This window comes from Podarcis tiliguerta (genome assembly GCF_965153285.1).
Source record: "Podarcis tiliguerta genome assembly, chromosome: 11".
Lineage (NCBI taxonomy): Eukaryota > Metazoa > Chordata > Lepidosauria > Squamata > Lacertidae > Podarcis > Podarcis tiliguerta.
Genome location: NC_139544.1, coordinates 9,859,518 through 9,876,607, shown reverse-complemented (window position 1 = coordinate 9,876,607; position 17,090 = coordinate 9,859,518). Strand labels below are relative to the sequence as shown.

The 17,090-nt window shown below is 42.4% G+C and overlaps 1 protein-coding gene across 2 annotated transcripts in view; it reads left to right on the top strand.

Annotated features, from left to right (window-relative positions):
* LOC310660034 (cryptic protein-like) overlaps window positions 1-17,090 on the top strand; it is a 266,083-nt gene that overhangs the window by 87,204 nt on the left and 161,789 nt on the right. The gene's annotated exons all lie outside the window — the stretch shown is intronic.

Sequence of the window (17,090 nt, the reverse complement as noted above, 5' to 3'; positions counted from 1 at the left end):
CACAGAATCCCTTAATTAATGTGTGGGGAACCCTGATCCAAGCAATAGTCTAAACAGCACACGAATGCCAACATTTTGAAACATGTGCACAATTTTTTCTCCCCACCCAAAGCATTTCTTCTCATTTTGAATTTAATACCAGCAAGGCTGCAATCCTATTTACCCTTGCCTGATAGTAGGCACCACTGAAGACAGTGGGACTTACGTACGTGTAAACATGCATTAGACTGTGCTGTAAGAGGTTATAGTGACTTGAATAATAAACAGCTAAGGGCTGACATGACAGGTCTTCATTTTTCAGTGGTTTTACAGAACATGGCTGAAGCAGAATGTATAGTTACAAGTGAATTACTTATAAGCAATGCATAGCATATCCACCAAAATGTCCCTTTTTATTCTAGTCACTGTCGACAGAGACATGGAAAAGCGTAGCAGCATTTTAGTCTTAGGAGTGTAGTCAACTTGGTGTCTAAAGCAGTTTTTCTGCAAGTGAGGCTCAAATTGATTTTTGAATTTCCTGCGTCTACTGTTCAAATATAGCTATGGGATCCACATTCTAGCTAATTGACATTGGCCAGAGTGCACATTTGATTTTTTTTTTTTAATGGTTCTCTTCCATTTTGTATTCAGCACAGATCTTCACTCATACAGGAGAAAGGTTCAGAGCAAATTGCACCATGCTATAGACAAGCATCATGTATTTTTAAAAAGTTGTGCTGGTTAATTAAATAGCTTGTGCAGCTATGTGTAATCCCACTAAACCATGAGGCATTCAATTAGTTACAGCATAACAAACAAAAAAGATTTTCAGTAATTTCATTTGAAAGCTATCTAACAGTAAGTGCCTCCTTTGCCTGGATATATGAATTTTTATTATTATTAATCAACCAACTTTTTTAGGGACAGGTACCGAAGCACACTATTTCCTGATATTTTTTAAAGTGTACAAACTAATCTGAATCCTACCAAGAACAAAGAGAATACCACGAACAAAGCACTAGACAGAAACACTAATTGAATGTATTTATTCTTTCAGTGCTCTGAGTAATATCAGGGCGATAGTAGTAACTCCTCTAACAATGTTGTTGTTAAAAAGCAAAAAATAAAACCCTGCTGTGATAATGTAATCGAAGCACTTTCAACAAGTTGAACTGCAATATAAATACTTCGTTGAAAAAGCATTTCTGTGCGTGTCTACATGTGTGTCACAATCAGGCTGTTCTCCTGATATTTCCTTATTTGATACCATTTGTGTTTCTTGTGAACTTGCATGATGTAAAATCCACTTCTGAAATTCTAGAGGAATTTTAGTCCTCATTTCCATGTTAACTGCTTCTGGGAGGAGTGTAGTTTGAAAATTGAGCTCTGCACTTCAGATGTATGGTGTCGATTTGTGACAATAAGTCTAACACTTATTGACCTGTCTCACGATGATGTGGTGATGGACACAAGCTTTTACCTGGGGACAAACAATGGGGAAGAGAGCTTTGTGCTCTTCTTGTGGGCTTCTCTGAGGCATCTGGTTGGTCACTATTGAAATCAGGATGCTAGATCAAGAAATTGTACTGCATGATCTGACTCCACGTTCAGATTTACAGAAGCCGTCCCAGTCTCTGATTTGATCCTGGAATGTCCCACTTTTCCTTAGGATGTCCCTATTTTCATTGGAGAAATGTTGGAGAGTATGGAGTTAAGCCCCACCCCCCAAGCCAAGGAGATAAGTAACTATGCAACCTTTGGGAGGAGGAGGAGGAGGAGGAGGAGGAGGAGGAGTTTGGACTTGATATCCCGCATTTTATTCCCCTTAAGTAGTCTCAAAGCAGAGCAAACACTCTGTGAGGTGAGTGAAGCTGAGAGACTTCAGAGAAGTGTGACTGGCCCAAGGTCACCCAGCAGCTGCATGTGAAGGAGCGGGGAAGCGAACCCGGTTCACCAGATTACGAGTCCACCGCTCTTAACCACTACATCTGCAGGCAGCCCTGTAAGGGGAGATTTTAATGTTTAATGTTTTATTATGCTTTGGAAGCCACCCAGAGTGTTCTCTCCCTCCTGGTCGATCGTTCGGGAGCTTCAAAAGCTTTCTTCTGCCTGAACATCACAGCGACCGATGCCAACTGACACCGGCACACTTAGGGATCCGCAGAGTCTGCGCAGTTCGCATAACAGACCTCAGCAACTCAGCATTTTGGCTAATCTACTTTATTTACATATAAACACACACGGAGCACTGCAACATGGCTCCCACTCTCTCTCTAGCATCAGACAGCAAAGAGAAAAAGAACAAAGGACAATAGTCCCACTTCACGGACACTGTGACACAAACATCCTGTTTCTGTCACTTCCCACTCTGTGGAGTCAAAACATATACCGTCATGTGATAGACAACAATCCCATGACTACAATCATGGAGCAGGAATTCCAACAGCTTGCCCCACCCCATGGGAGGTTTGCCCCACCCCCGGCTGCAGGACATGCGCGCCGCACCTGGCACCGAAGCGGTTAGCGACACCGCTACTCCCAGCATTTGCAATCTGAGGCGAATGCCCAACTCCTGATAGTAGTTCATCCACCCTTCAGATCCACTCTCCCTATTGGCCAACTGCTCAAGAACAGCTGAGCATGAGTTCAAAATATCTTCTTCTGGTATGGAGAGAAATGTCTGCCCGACTTCTCAGTTCTTAAAAAGAGCTGAATGCAACACACAGAACTCAAGGCATCACTTGTTCTTACTTGTTCTTACTTGATCTGATTGCAGCAGTGGCACAGCTCCTGCAAAAGAAAGCCAAGAGAATGAAAGTTTTCCTTTGACAAAGTCTTTGCTTTCCTTGCAACAACTGGATACCATGTGGGGTTATATTTCCAGTCGTTTTCCTAGAGGTAAGAGCATGTTCCACATAAAGTGCTCTGACAATCGCAATTGGAAATTTGTTTATTTTCCTGCCGTCCACAATTGGCATGGCTAGTCATTCATTTACTTGCTCAAGGAGGGATGAGGGGATGGGGAACTATTATACAATGCTGAGAATGGATTCTTTGCTAACAATCACATGAATAAATTCGGCCTATTTTTATGCAGATAATAATGGTCTGCCTGATGAGGAGGGTCACAGGGGAAATTCCACTAGCTAGGCCACAGGCATGGAGCAATTTGGTCTTCCACTGATTTGACACCCGATGAAAACAACTCCATTGTGCCAAATCTTCCGATGCCAGGCTAATAATGGGTGTCAAGGAAGGCAAGAGCTGCCAGCAGATTCTAATGAGGAATTTCAATCAAACACATATTTAGCATCCTAACAGCGAATACAAGCACAAAATAACAAAGAAAAATATATGGAACATAATCATTCATACCAGATAATAAAGCCCTGCCTGCTGCATATGCATTTAAAAAACTACTAGATAAGCGATCTCACACACAAAGAAAATCCTACAGCGTTTACTGGAGGGAGGGGAAATAGGCTAAATAATTCATCAAAGCCTGAGACTGTTTGATTTTTTTATGTTCCCTTTTCTGCATGTTTGGAAACTCCGATAAACATTTTCTTTTGACTGTTGTGCAAAAGAGATTGGAAGAGGCTGCGCTCCTTGTCTCCTGACAGCTTATCTGTCTCTGTTCATACCCTTAAAAAACAAGTGAGCAAGAGAAGGTTCACCTAAAAGAAAGAGAAAATCCATGAAGGAAAGATTTCACTAACCCCTGAGCTCAGGAGAAGATTGTCACTTGTTGGCTCAGTTCATCAAAATATTTCCCTTTCCCTAGTGATCCGTCTAGTTCCCTATACTTATGTCCTTTGGAAGTCTGTAATCTACACCACATACCATGTTATTGAACCTCAGGAAGCCTTAGTTAGTTAATTATGGGAATTGTTGCTGGGACTCAGAGATCTGTCTCCAGCTATCTAGGCAAAGCAAAGCACTGGCAAGGAGAGAGAGCCCACAATAGCTTCTACACAACACTTTTCTTAGCTTTAAGATAATCGTCCTGGGAGAATTTCTCTCTTTATTCAATTGCTATCTCAGTGAATGTTTCTCTTAGCAGCGCAGCATTGCAATAATAGGATGGTGATGGTGATAACACCTCCAGTCATCACTTTATACCTGTAATGGTCTCGTGGTGACTTACAGCAAAGTGCAGCAAAAATGCAAACAAAAATTTACATTTTAAAACACTTTTTTTAAAAATGCTAGACGCAACACCATACTAGCTCCCCAATAAAATTTGTTCTGGAATCCCACAACACTGGTAAGATAATCATAAAATGACTGGGGGACGTGGGTGGCGCTGGGGTCTAAACCCACTGAGCTTCTTGGGCTTGCAGATTGTAAGGTTGGCAGTTTGAATCCACATGGTGGGATGAGGTCCCATTGCTCTATCCCAGTTTCTGCCAACCTAGCAGTTCGAAGGCATACCAGTGCAAGTAGATAAATAGGTACCGCTGCGGCAGGAAAGTAAATGGTGTTTCTGTGTGCTCTGGTTTCTGGTGTTCCGTTGCGCCAGAAGTGGTTTAGTCCTGTTGCCCACATGACCCGGAAAGCTGTCTGTGGACAAACGCCGGCTTCCTCGGCCTGAAAGCAAGATGAGCACCGCACCCCATAGTCACCGTTGACTGGACTTAACCATCCAGGGGTCCTTTCCCTTTTTACCTTATTGTAAAATGACCAAACAGTAAAGAACACCCAGCAGCAAAAAGAATTAGCTACACTTAGTGACGGGGAAGAATTTTGATTCAGTTTTCATGGAAAGGAAAACCTTCCAAATTCAAACTTTCTGAAACAATAAGCAAACTGAAGTGCCTACATCCAATCAAAAGCTTAGGAAAAAAGGCAAGTCTTTGTCTTTGTTGTTGTTTAGTTGTTTAGTCGTGTCTGATTCTCCGTAACCCCATGGACCAGAGCACGCCAGGCACTCCTGTCTTCCACTGCCTCCCGCAGTTTGGTCAAACTCATGCTGGTAGCTTCGAGAACACTGTCCAACCATCTCGTCCTCTTTTGTCCATGGAGTTTTCTTGGCAGGGATACTGGAGTGGCTTACCGGTTCCTGCTCCAGGTGTATCACATTTGGTCAAAACTCTCCACTATGACCTATCCATCTTGGGTGCCCTGCTCGGCATAGCTCATAGCTTCTCTGAATTATTCAAGCCCCTTCGTCACGGCAAGGCAGTGATCCATGAATGGGAGTCTTTATCTACTGCTGAACTAGTAGATCATGTTTTGTGCACCAGGAAAACCTCCGTAGACCTCCATAGTTGGAGAGTGGGATGCCCTCTCTCCTGTGGCCACGGCCTGCTGGAGGGGGCACCATTACGGGGATCGACACCAATCTGAACTGGCAGCAAGAAGCATTAAGCGATTTATCATAATATTGTTAGATTCTTTCCACACCATGGCTGAAAAATATTGCATAAATGTATTTATTCATTCATTTGGGATCTTTCTCTTCCTTGCACAAGTCATCCCAGTTAAATGTATTGGCAAAGGGGTTAGGTCGATTTATAAAACCCCTGCTTATGAATGGAATACACTCAAACAAGGTGGAAAGGGTGAAATGGCTGCTGAGTGATACAGATGACTTTGTAACTTGTAAAGTAGCACTGTATGCGTTGGCAGCTAAGACGATCAGGAGAAAAGAACTAGATAAAATAGCGGTCAATTGCAAAGGAGATTCAGACATTTAAGCTGGCAAAATTCTACCTGAGAACCCCCTGCTATTCTATCGTATGCAACAAATAATTTCTAGGAGACGCGACCGTGGTTTATTGTATTTGCAGTGCCTGATGTTTTTATGGTTTTTATGGTTATTGTTGTTTTTCTTTTTGTTCCCCTTGTGAATGATGCCATGCCCTTTGGCTAGTGCAATAAAGTTTATTATGATGGTGGCAAAGGGGTTGTTAAAAGTGAAAAGTAAAAGCAGCTGGTCCAGTGGTTTGAATCCATAATGCTAGCTTCCTGGGAGTAGTGTCACTGTTAGTTTCATGCCCGCCCTCTGTACTCCCCCACCTCTCCAGCGGAGTAGTAATGAAGGACGCAACACAGCTTGAATGGGATCAAATCAGGCCACAACTTTTCTTTTCTTTTTTATACAGCAAAAGAAAAGAAAAAAGAGAAAACACAAATACCAAATTACACACAGGAATAACCATAGACACAGAATTTTCTTAACAAACAATAAAACATAAATTGGTCTAAACACTAAAGACCCAACCTCCTGTCTAATCCATATTTCGATTTCATATTACTTATTGCCAGTACACACTTTTATCATAATTAAACTTTTTCTTAATATATCTTAATTCTTATATCTGCCTTGCAACTATTACTGAAGTTCCTCGAATGCTGCAACAGAGTTTAAACTACTATATTTATATTTCAAATATTCTTTGAAAACCTCCCATTTTGAAACAAATTCCTGTTTTGATTTATTCCTTATTTTTTCTGATAGACCATCTAATTCGGCATATTCTGCCAGCTTTTGGATCCAATCTTGTATCAGGCCACAACTTTATTGACAACAGATGTAAGGAATTTGGCAAAGGCATTGGCAACCATTTACTTTGGGCCTGCCTACCGGAAGTGGGGGATTCCTAAGACTTACATCAAATATCCCCTGCAGGGATCACCACGTTGAAGAGTGCTATGGCCCAAGCCCTCACCTGGCTATACAGACATGGGCAACTCCCTTTAACTGAATACCCTACATATGGGAAGGGCAGGCAGAAATTACAACCTCCCCCCACATACAAAACTGTTGTTGTTTAGTCGTGTCCGACTCTTCGTGACCCCATGGATCAGAGCACGCCAGGCACTCCTGTCTTCCACTGCCTCCCGCAATTTGGTCAAACTCATATTGGTAGCTTCAAGAACACTATCCAACCATCTCGTCCTCTGTCGTCCCCTTCTCCTTGTGCCCTCAATCTTTCCCAACATCAGGGTCTTTCCCAGGGAGTCTTCTCTTCTCATGAGGTGGCCAAAGTATTGGAGCCTCAGATTCACGATCTGTCCTTCCAGTGAGCACTCAGGGCTGATTTCCTTAAGAATGGATGGGTTTGATCTTCTTGCAGTCCATGAGTCTCCTCCAGCACCATAATTCAAAAGCATCAATTCTTCAGCGATCAGCCTTCTTTATGGTCCAGCTCTCACTTCCATACATCACTACTGGGAAAACTTTTACTATGTGGACCTTTGTTGGCAAGGTAATGTCTCTGCTTTTTAAGATGCTGTCTAGGTTTGTCATAGCTTTTCTCCCAAGAAGCAGGCGTCTTTTAATTTCATGGCTGCTGTCATCATCTGCAGTGATCATGGAGCCCAAGAAAGTAAAATCTCTCACTGCCTTCATTTCTTCCCCTTCTATTTGCCAGGAGGTGATGGGCCCAGTGGCCATGATCTTCGTTTTTTTGATGTTGAGCTTCAGACCATATTTTGCACTCTCCTCTTTCACCCTCATTAAAAGGTTCTTTAATTCCTCCTCACTTTCTGCCACCAAGGTTGTGTCATCTGCATATCTGAGGTTGTTGATATTTCTTCCGGCAATCTTAATTCCAGCTTGGGATTCATCCAGTCCAGCCTTTCGCATGATGAATTCTGCATATAAGTTAAATAAGCAGGGAGACAATATACAGCCTTGTCGTACTCCTTTCCCAATTTTGAACCAATCAGTTGTTCCATATCCAGTTCTAACTGTAGCTTCTTGTCCCACATAGAGATTTCTCAGGAGACAGATGAGGTGATCAGGCACTCCCATTTCTTTAAGAACTTGCCATAGTTTGCTGTGGTTGACACTGTCAAAGGCTTTTGCATAGTCAATGAAGCAGAAGTAGATGTCTTTCTGGAACTCTCTAGCTTTCTCCATAATCCAGCGCATGTTTGCAATTTGGTCTCTGGTTCCTCTGCCCCTTCATAATCCAGCTTGCACTTCTGGGAGTTCTCGGTCTACATATTGCTTAAGCCTGCCTTGTAGAATTTTAAGCATAACCTTGCTAGCGTGTGAAATGAGTGCAATTGTGCAGTAGTTGGAGCATTCTTTGGCACTGCCCTTCTTTGGAATTGGGATGTAGACTGATCTTCTCCAATCCTCCGGTCACTGCTGAGTTTTCCAAATTTGCTGGCATATTGAGTGTAGAACCTTAACAGCATCATCTTTTAAAATTTTTAATAGTTCACCTGGAATTTCATCACTTCCACTGGCCTTGTTATTAGCAGAGCTTTCTAAGGCCCATTTGACTTCACTCTCCAGGATGTCTGGCTCAAGGTCAGCAACCACACTACCTGGGGTGTACGAGGCATCCATATCTTTCTGGTATAATTCCTCTGTGTATTCTGGCCACCTCTTCTTGATGAGAAGAAAACTAACATACAAAATACAAAAAAATATAAAACTAAGGTTTACCCAATGGCTAAACCATAGATTGACTGCACTGGTGCGCACACACTGCGTCAACCTCCCTGCTGCCTCATGCCTCCCCATCCCAGTACATGGCAGGAACATGATGTTCTGCACATCCCTGCTGGGAAGCAAGCATTGCAGTTCCACTGGAGCTGCTTCTGGGTTTGACGCTACTTTCTGCAATAGCAGTAGCTTCATTCTGAACGCAGCTGCACATAGAATGAATTACAGCAGCCAAGCATTGAATTAAAATTCCTGAAGTATGCTTAAGTAGGAACTGAGAACAAAAAATAATAATTCACTTCTAGCAATGCAGGACATGAAACGAGGGCATTTGTTTCATCCTCCACAACCCAACCTCTGTCGTGCTGTTTCAAAGTTCTACCCAACTCAAATATTCATTGAAAACTGCAATTATTCTCATATCCATGAGGGCAAACGTACACTCCCTACTCCGCGGGGTCATATTCTTTGTGTTTCAGTTTGCTCAGAAAGGCCCGTTTCACAGCTTGCTTACGGAGTGAATGATACATTAGCAACGGTGTTTTTAAGGAGTCAATAATAGTGGCATGTAGCAGAGGTGACGGCGAAACAGGAGTCCAACGGCAATTAAATGCAAAAGATGTGCAAAACACTACACAGTTCCAAAAGACGCCAGAGAACATTGCTGCTGTTGTTTTTAAGCTAACTCTGCAGTTCTCTAACTGGTTCATCACCTGCACTTTCCCTCATCTATTGTTGAATGATAAATTACCATAACCTGGGGAAATCTTTGTGGCATTCTGAGTGTGAATTTGCACTCGTGAATGATTAATCAAGGCGACATGGGAGCACTGGTCTCCAGCCTGTAGTTGCATAGTGCCTGGAGAATGGAGCAATCAGCAAAGCACAGCCTTCTCTTTCTGCCTCTATAGTATCTGGGAACCACTCTGTGCAGAATAGCTTTAGCATGGCAGCTCGTATCTCCCTAATGTTCCTAGCTACATAGCTTACTACCAGGGTAGCGCCCCAACTCTGCTGCCGCCACACCTCCACATAATAGCGTTAATATAGCGTTAATAGCGTGCACCCCAATCTCAAAGTGGTGACAGATTTCTGGGGTGCCACTCCCCAACATCTACCCTAGTCTTGATTTCCTTGGAATGAAGGTTTTCAGACACCATGGAGACTTTGTTATATATGGTTTAATTGGTGCATAGAGAGAGAGGTTCAGATTAAGATGGGAGGGCTCACAGCTTTAACACTCGCCTCTTGGGTTTCTGATGGAGGGGGTGCACACAAAATAACCTTGGTTTCAGCACAGAGATCAAGTCAAGTCTTTGTGCCTTCCTAGCTCCAAACGAGGCAAAACTAGCCCAAGCACAGGCAAACTCGGCCCTCCAGGTGTTTTGGGACTACAATTCCCATCATCCCTGACCACTGGTCCTGTTAACTAGGAATGATGGGATTTGTAGTCCCAAAACATCTGGAGGGCCGAGTTTGCCTATGCCTGAACTAGCCCATGAGCTGTTGTGGCCTCCTGCCATGTGAGGGGTGAAAGCCTACCTCCTTCTTTTGGAAATAGTACCAGCTAGTTGTTTCTATGGCTACACACCTATACTTGGCCAACTCTTTAGTCTTGTAGGACCATTAACTTAACAAAGACACCAGTTTGGCACAACCCATCAGTTCTTTCCACTGTAGAATCAGGGGCAGACTTTCAAATTTCAGCAGCGAGGCCAAAATGTGATGCCCAGCCCTGCCTCTTGCCTTCCATTCTACTCCATTAACTACATGCTAGTTGCAACATTATTGGTCGGCACCCAGTGCAGCAGAACTGGCCATGCTGCCCTAAATCTGCCTCTGATAGAATCCCATCTTAGCAATAGAAAGCCATAGGCTTGGTTGGGTTCCACAGGCAATATCCAGACTAACACCCTGCCCTCCTATAACATTAGAGCCTTTAGGCACCAGGCAACAGTTTTCCTGTTTACTTAGACTTTTGGGTCTTCATTTGCTCATCTGGCCTGGTTTCGGTGTTCATCTTTTAAAGAGGTAGGGTAAGATTTGCCATTTTAATTCTCATTGCTGGACCCTTATGCTTTCTGCTGCATTTTAAATGTTTGATACATTATTCTGTATTTCCATATTTTGCAAGTCACTTTGAGATGTATGTAAAAATTGATGAAATTAATAAAATGCTAATAGTAGGGCAAGGGGCCTTAAATGCTGACAACAGCATGGAACTGAATGGGCTGACACCATATTGACCTTATGTACCAAGGAAGTCTTTCTTCCAATGCTAGGATTTTAACTGTCTAGCTAATAGGCTGCTTTCCCTAAATTAGTTTTGGCACTTGTCAAAACAGGCTTTCTGGGATGTCAGACTTTTGTGCTGACAAAAACCATGTGAGACAGAAAGCCAGTTTTGTCAGACACAACAATAGGCTGCTCTTAGTTTGATCTCCTGTCTTCATCATTATTAACTTGAAAAGACAGTAACACGTTTTTGTAATTAAACGTGGCTCCGGCAGCCCCTGTACCTCAGTGGTAACAAGAGACTGTAAGGGAGCTACTAACTTTTTGATATTGAAACCAAGGAAAAATTTTAATAAAGGAAAAAAGGGAAGAAAGAGGGGAAAGAATGAGGTCATTTTCACACAAGAGACTTCAATAGGCTGCTTTTTAAATTGGTTCCTAACACAAAATGTAAAACCTGCACTGACTGTGCTGTATATTCCATTTTTCTTCCTGTTTCTTTCCGGAATTAATTCCTTGATAGAAAAAAGCACAAGAGAGGCTCATATGAGCTCCTTAATGTTATGTCTGAAAGTACCGTGAGATGTGGCTACAGAAACCAGCTAACAAGGGACAAACTCTCTTGCTTAAGTGTGTGGAAGAATTGATCAATCACATGGAATAATGATGGCAGATTAAAAATGTATGGTTTTAAAATCAGGCTGTAATTGGAGCTGCTCTTTGAGAATGCAATGAGACCTTTGTTGTTGCTGCTGTTGGTAATCGGGAACAGGCAGGGTCTTGTTTTGCTTTTTCATCTGCCAAATCCAGGTGTGTAAAAACTTGCATTACTACTAAGAGCTTTTCCTTGCGGTTCTTGCTAACCATTCATATAGTGTCAGGGGACAAAGCACTTGCTCAAAAACACCCTGGGTAATGCAAGTATATTGAAATCTGGTAAATCTGCTCTTGTTCTTTTATTTGTAAGATTCTGTTTTCTGCAATAAAGTTCCAAATTCCTCTCTCTCTCTCTCTCTCTCTCACACACACACACACACACACAGTCAGGATTGTTGTAGGGATTAATTGAGGAGGGAAAGAACCATGTATGCTAGCTTGAGCTCCTTGGAGAAAAAGGTGAGATATAAATACCCAATTACAGGGGTACCTCAGTTTTTGAGCATCTCAGAAGCCGAATGTTTTGGTTGTCGAATGCCGAAAACCCGGAAGTCATTGCTTCCGTCTTCAAACGCGCCTCAGAAGTCCAGCAGCTTTTGTTGTGTGTTTTTCAATTTTTCCAATTGAACTTGCAGCCAGTCCTTTGTGCCTCGGTTTTCGGACATTTCAGAAGTTGAACGGTCTTCCAAAACAGATTATGTTCAAGAATCGAGGTTCCACTGTATATACCCAATTCATCGCTGCACTCTGCAGGAGAGGGCGGTCTGTAGATCTCTTCTTATCAAGAGACCGATTCAATATAAGATAGGAATTGATTCTTTAATGTGTTGGCACCTACCCTCTGGCATTCCCTCACATCAGGTATTACATGGACACTGTTTCTATTGTCTTTGTGATGACAACTGAACACCTTCCTCTTTCAACAAGCATTTTACATTGAGATTTTCATTCCAGTCACCCAGTGAGCTTCATGGCTGAATGGAACCATGAATGGTCCTAGTCCAATCCTGGGGTTGGAGTAGCAACAGGATTTGAGAATTTGTATTTTTTTCCCCCCAGATGCATTAGAATTGCAAACATTGATTATGCTTCACGATTCTTTCTTGTAGTTCTTTCCTCTTTACGTGGACTCTGACATGCCACAATGAGATTTGTAATTCACAATATTTGAAATTGAATCAATCTACTCTGTAAGATGCTACCCCTTTTGCTGTTGATTAAAACTTGTATTTTGAAAACTGATATTACATTACAGCTGGAGCTCCATGCTAAAATTGCAGTGGGACTCTGAGATGGATTACCATAATTATTTATTAAAATTCTTGCAGACTCTCTTTCAGTGTTTTTATCAGTAGATAGCTGGTTTTAAATCAGAACGTCCCTGCCGGCTAGAAATATCGCCTCTCCTAATAATTTGGAAATGTTGGCAAGGATGACTAGTTAAAGTGCTGCACTCTGCTTTTCCAAGGTTCCATTAAAAAAAAAATTCTTAAAATCACATTTCTTTTCGCTATAATTTCTTGAGTTGATTAATCCATAACAGCACTAGAGGAGTCCAATTGCTACTTGAAGCAGTGTGGCAAATACAAAAGTAGCAATTTAGCCAGGAATTGGTCCAGACCCAGGAGCAGGGACAATAAAAGTCTTGATTGACACCAGAGGCTGGAAAGTCAGAGCATTTTAGAGTGAGTTTGTCAAAACATGTAGAATCTAGCAGATCATGAGCCAATCAAGGCCTGAGTTAGACAGTCAAGCAGCTAAATGGAAATAATCAGCAGTTAAGTATCACAACCGACAAGTTAACCCAGTGTAAAAGCAAGGGTGGGTTGAAGAAACAAAAGCAAGTGGTGTTTATTGGGATTCAGTCTGGGGCCAAGCATGCCTATATAACCTGTAGTTTCTGAAATGGAAACTGGAGAGGCATATACATATCAGGGCAGAAATGAATCCAGGTCGGCAGAGCATCAAAATTTTATTTAGGGCAAGGATCCTCTTCATTCATTACTTCTGTGAGATTGTTATTTACACCTGCCCCATCTGCCTGGGTTTCCCCAGCCACTCTGGGCGGCTCCCAACAGAATATTAAAACACAATAAAACATCAAACATTAAAAACTTCCCTAAATAGGGTTGCCTTCAGATGTCTTCTAAAAGTCAGATAGTTGTTTATTTCTTTGACATCTGATGGGAGGGCGTTCCACAGGGCGGGCACCACTACCGAGAAGGTCCTCTGCCTGTAACCTCACTTCTTGCAAGGAGGGAACCACCAGAAGGCCCTCGGCACTGGACCTCAGTGTCCAGGCTGAATGATGGGGGTGGAGACGCTCCTTCAGGTATACAGGGCTGAGGTCGTTTAGGGCAGGGGCCGGTTCACTCCAGTGGAGATCCCACCGGGGGCCAGATCACACACACGCACACAATTTCTGGCATCTGCATCTGTGCAGACGTAATTTCCGGCATCTGCATCCATGCAGACACAATTTTCAGCGCCACGAAAGCGATTCCCCGCGCCATGGTGTGTCGGTTTAGCGAAACGCATGGGGACTTGCCGGGTGGTCAGCTTGGTTTGGGGGCAGCTCATGGGCCAGTTAAATGACCCCCGTGGGCCACTTATGGCCCATGGGCCTTAGGTTGCCAACCCCTGGTTTAGGGCTTTAAAGGTCAGCACCAACACTTTCAATTGTGCTCAGAAATGTACTGGGAGCCAATGCAGGTCTTTCACTACCTGTGTTTATATGGTTTCAGTGGCCACTCCCAGTCACCAGTCTAGCTGGAAGAAAAGAGTAGAGCCTACTGCTCTGGCCTTTTGGGGATTTTCTAAAAGGATGAACCCTACAATCTGCACATAGGCCCTCCCCATGTTTTAGAACCTCAATTGTGGAGGAGTTCCCATATTATCTAGGCTTTCCCATTGCTTGGACCACAGGGGGGAATGCCAGCAAGACCCTCCAAATGTCCCTATTTTCCAGGATAGCCCTGGATTTACAGAAGCCATCCCAGAATGTTCTGCTTTTCCTTAGGACATCCCTATTTTCATCTGATAAATGGTGGAGGGTATGGAGTTATGCGACCCTGCTAGCCAAAGAAATAACCATACCACCTTTAGAAGACACCTGAAGGCAGCCTTGTATAGTTTTATTGTGTTTTTATTTATACTGGGAGCCACCCAGAGTGGCTGGGACAATCCAGTCAGATAGGTGGGGTATAAATAATGAAATTAGTATTATTATGGAATAAGACTTCCCTATTTTCATTGGAGAATCGTTGAAGCATGATACATGATGGCAAGACATGCAGGGCTGGATTTAGGTTTGATGAGGTCCTAAGCTACTGAAGGTAATGGGGCCCTTTATATGTCCAGCTGTCCTTTGTCAACAACAAATTGTTGCTGTTTTTTGTGTTGAATATATGCTATATGGTAATTAATGGACCTAACAGTTATCTAAAACCTTTGGCACATAACAAAATATGTATTTTATCAAAGTAAATGTTGAACTGAAATACAATTAAGAAGTATATTAATAGTGAAATGGGGGGGGGGAGCAAGAGAGTGGGGCCCTAAGCTATAGGTTGTTTAGCTTATATGTAAATCCGGCACTGAGGACATGGGACAGTAGACATGGCATGGAGGGTAATGATGAGGAAAGCCCAAAATTACTGAGGCTTCGGGCCTCTTCTGAAGCCATAACAGGGTTTTCTAGGTATTACCTATGTTACAGCAAACTTTTAAGTCATAATTCAATTATACGTAAGGAATATATATGTATTTCTAAAGCAAGCAAACAAAACACACACTCCCTTTCCATAAGACAAAATGGTGCTATGAGAATTTGGCGATTCTACAGTGCCCATGTCTTACCATGGTACACAACAATAAAACAACAGTGGTGTAAAGAGGAAGATATTAGTCTTCTTTCACAGCATCTGGCAGAAGCCAAAATATGGGATTTCAAAGTAGTATTTTGCAGAGGGTATATTTATCCTTTAGTGGAAACCTCAGGAAGAGAAATAATGGAACTATTAGCAACTTGGGCCCTGTGGTTTACTAGTTGTTCCCAGAGTAATTCAGCTTGAAACAGCTTTTTTCCCCCAAGAGGTTTCCTATCCATTTATCACTTCCTTCCATTGCAATGTCTTATTCTACCTGGTGCAGTTATTCAGGAGTCTAAACTTAACTTCCAGGGCCAAGTTCATCACTCCTTTCTTGTTGTGAAGTGAAATAGAGACCCCTCTATAACCTCTGCTCTTGGGTATAAACATTATTCTAGAGTTACAAACGCTTTCCAGACACCTCTGATTTCATTCCCCATTCGTGGTATACAGAATAGCATCCAAGCATTTTCAGCCTAAACAAACTTTTCATAGGGATGGGGAGAAATCTGATTCAGTTCACGTCCAAAGGCAAATCTATCAAATTCTCATTTTCCAAAATAAAAGAAAACTGAAATGAGCCATCTTTCAAAATTTGTGCTTCTCTCAGCAAACAAGGCTTTCAAAAATGTGGTCATTGTGCATAAAAACGAATAGATCATGAATGCATTATATTAGGAGAAATTGCTTGCAAAAATGTGTGCCCTAGTCAAAACTGCATTAAAAAATATTCTTAGGAGAAAATCACACAAGTCTGACAAATTTCCATGACGTTCTGTCTAATACTCCATGAAATTGTCTAATCCTCTTTTAAATCTATTCAAGTTGGTAGTCATCACTACCAACTTGCAGGAGTGAGATCCATCATTTGACTATGGCAGATATCATGGTACCCGCCTTCCATTCATGGAAGCAAGCAAATGCCTGTGAGTAGAAGGGGAAATTAAGCAACAGGAACTGACAGACTCAAAACTGTGACAAGCTGCTATATCCGAGTACCAACAGTTAACACACCGTGCCAAATAACTAGCAGTAGTTTGTGGTTGGGTAGTTTGTGTTTTGTTGTTGTTGTAATTAATTGGAAGTGTTACTTGTGTTATGTACTGAAGTTATCACCCTGGGCCAGCAGGGTGATACTGTAGATAGTTCAGGTCCCCATATGCAAATAAGGGATCGAAAGTGACGTTCAGTGATTGGATAGTTACAGAAAGTTGTTACAATTACGTTGTAGTGGAGCTATATATAAGCAGGCTGGCTGAACCCTTCAGTTCAGTTCTGTCCTGGCCTGTGAATAAACAAGAGCTGTTTGAAGAATCGCTGTGTCGTCTGATATGTCCACCCACAACTTAACAACTTGCTTTTAATAAATATAATTTTTTTTTGTATTCACTAGACTCCAGAGTATGGCTAATCCGGCCCTCCTCATCCATGGTGCAGCAGTGTGGGTACGTCTCCCAGATCTGATCTCTCTCAAATTTCCCTCCAATTGCCAAGACCACCAACGTCCTGACCTATAAAGACCTGCAGGTTCCTATGAGAACGATCAGATTGCCAGTATTCATTTTCTAAAATGAAACTGCTAGCAACCATTTAAAAGATAAGCTCAGAATTCTGAGGGTAATATGTGATAAAGACTCAAAGCAATTAAAAAAGTTGCCTGGCTTAATTATTATTTTCAAGATCTAGGCCCATTTCACAAGTTTGGAAAGGCTAACTAGAGTTTGGCCTCCAGCGCTCAGTTTTTGCTCTGATAAGGCACGGCTTAGTATTGCGGGCACCAATATTCAGACGCAGGAACACACACCCTGTTTGGACGTCTGACTGAACTTGCAACTAAGCTTGCACTCTGGCTGCCTCGGACACTATTGAAACCGCCTAACAATATTATTGAAAGAGAAGAGTTGGCTGGATGCAAGGTCCCATATGCTCATTGCTCAGAGAGA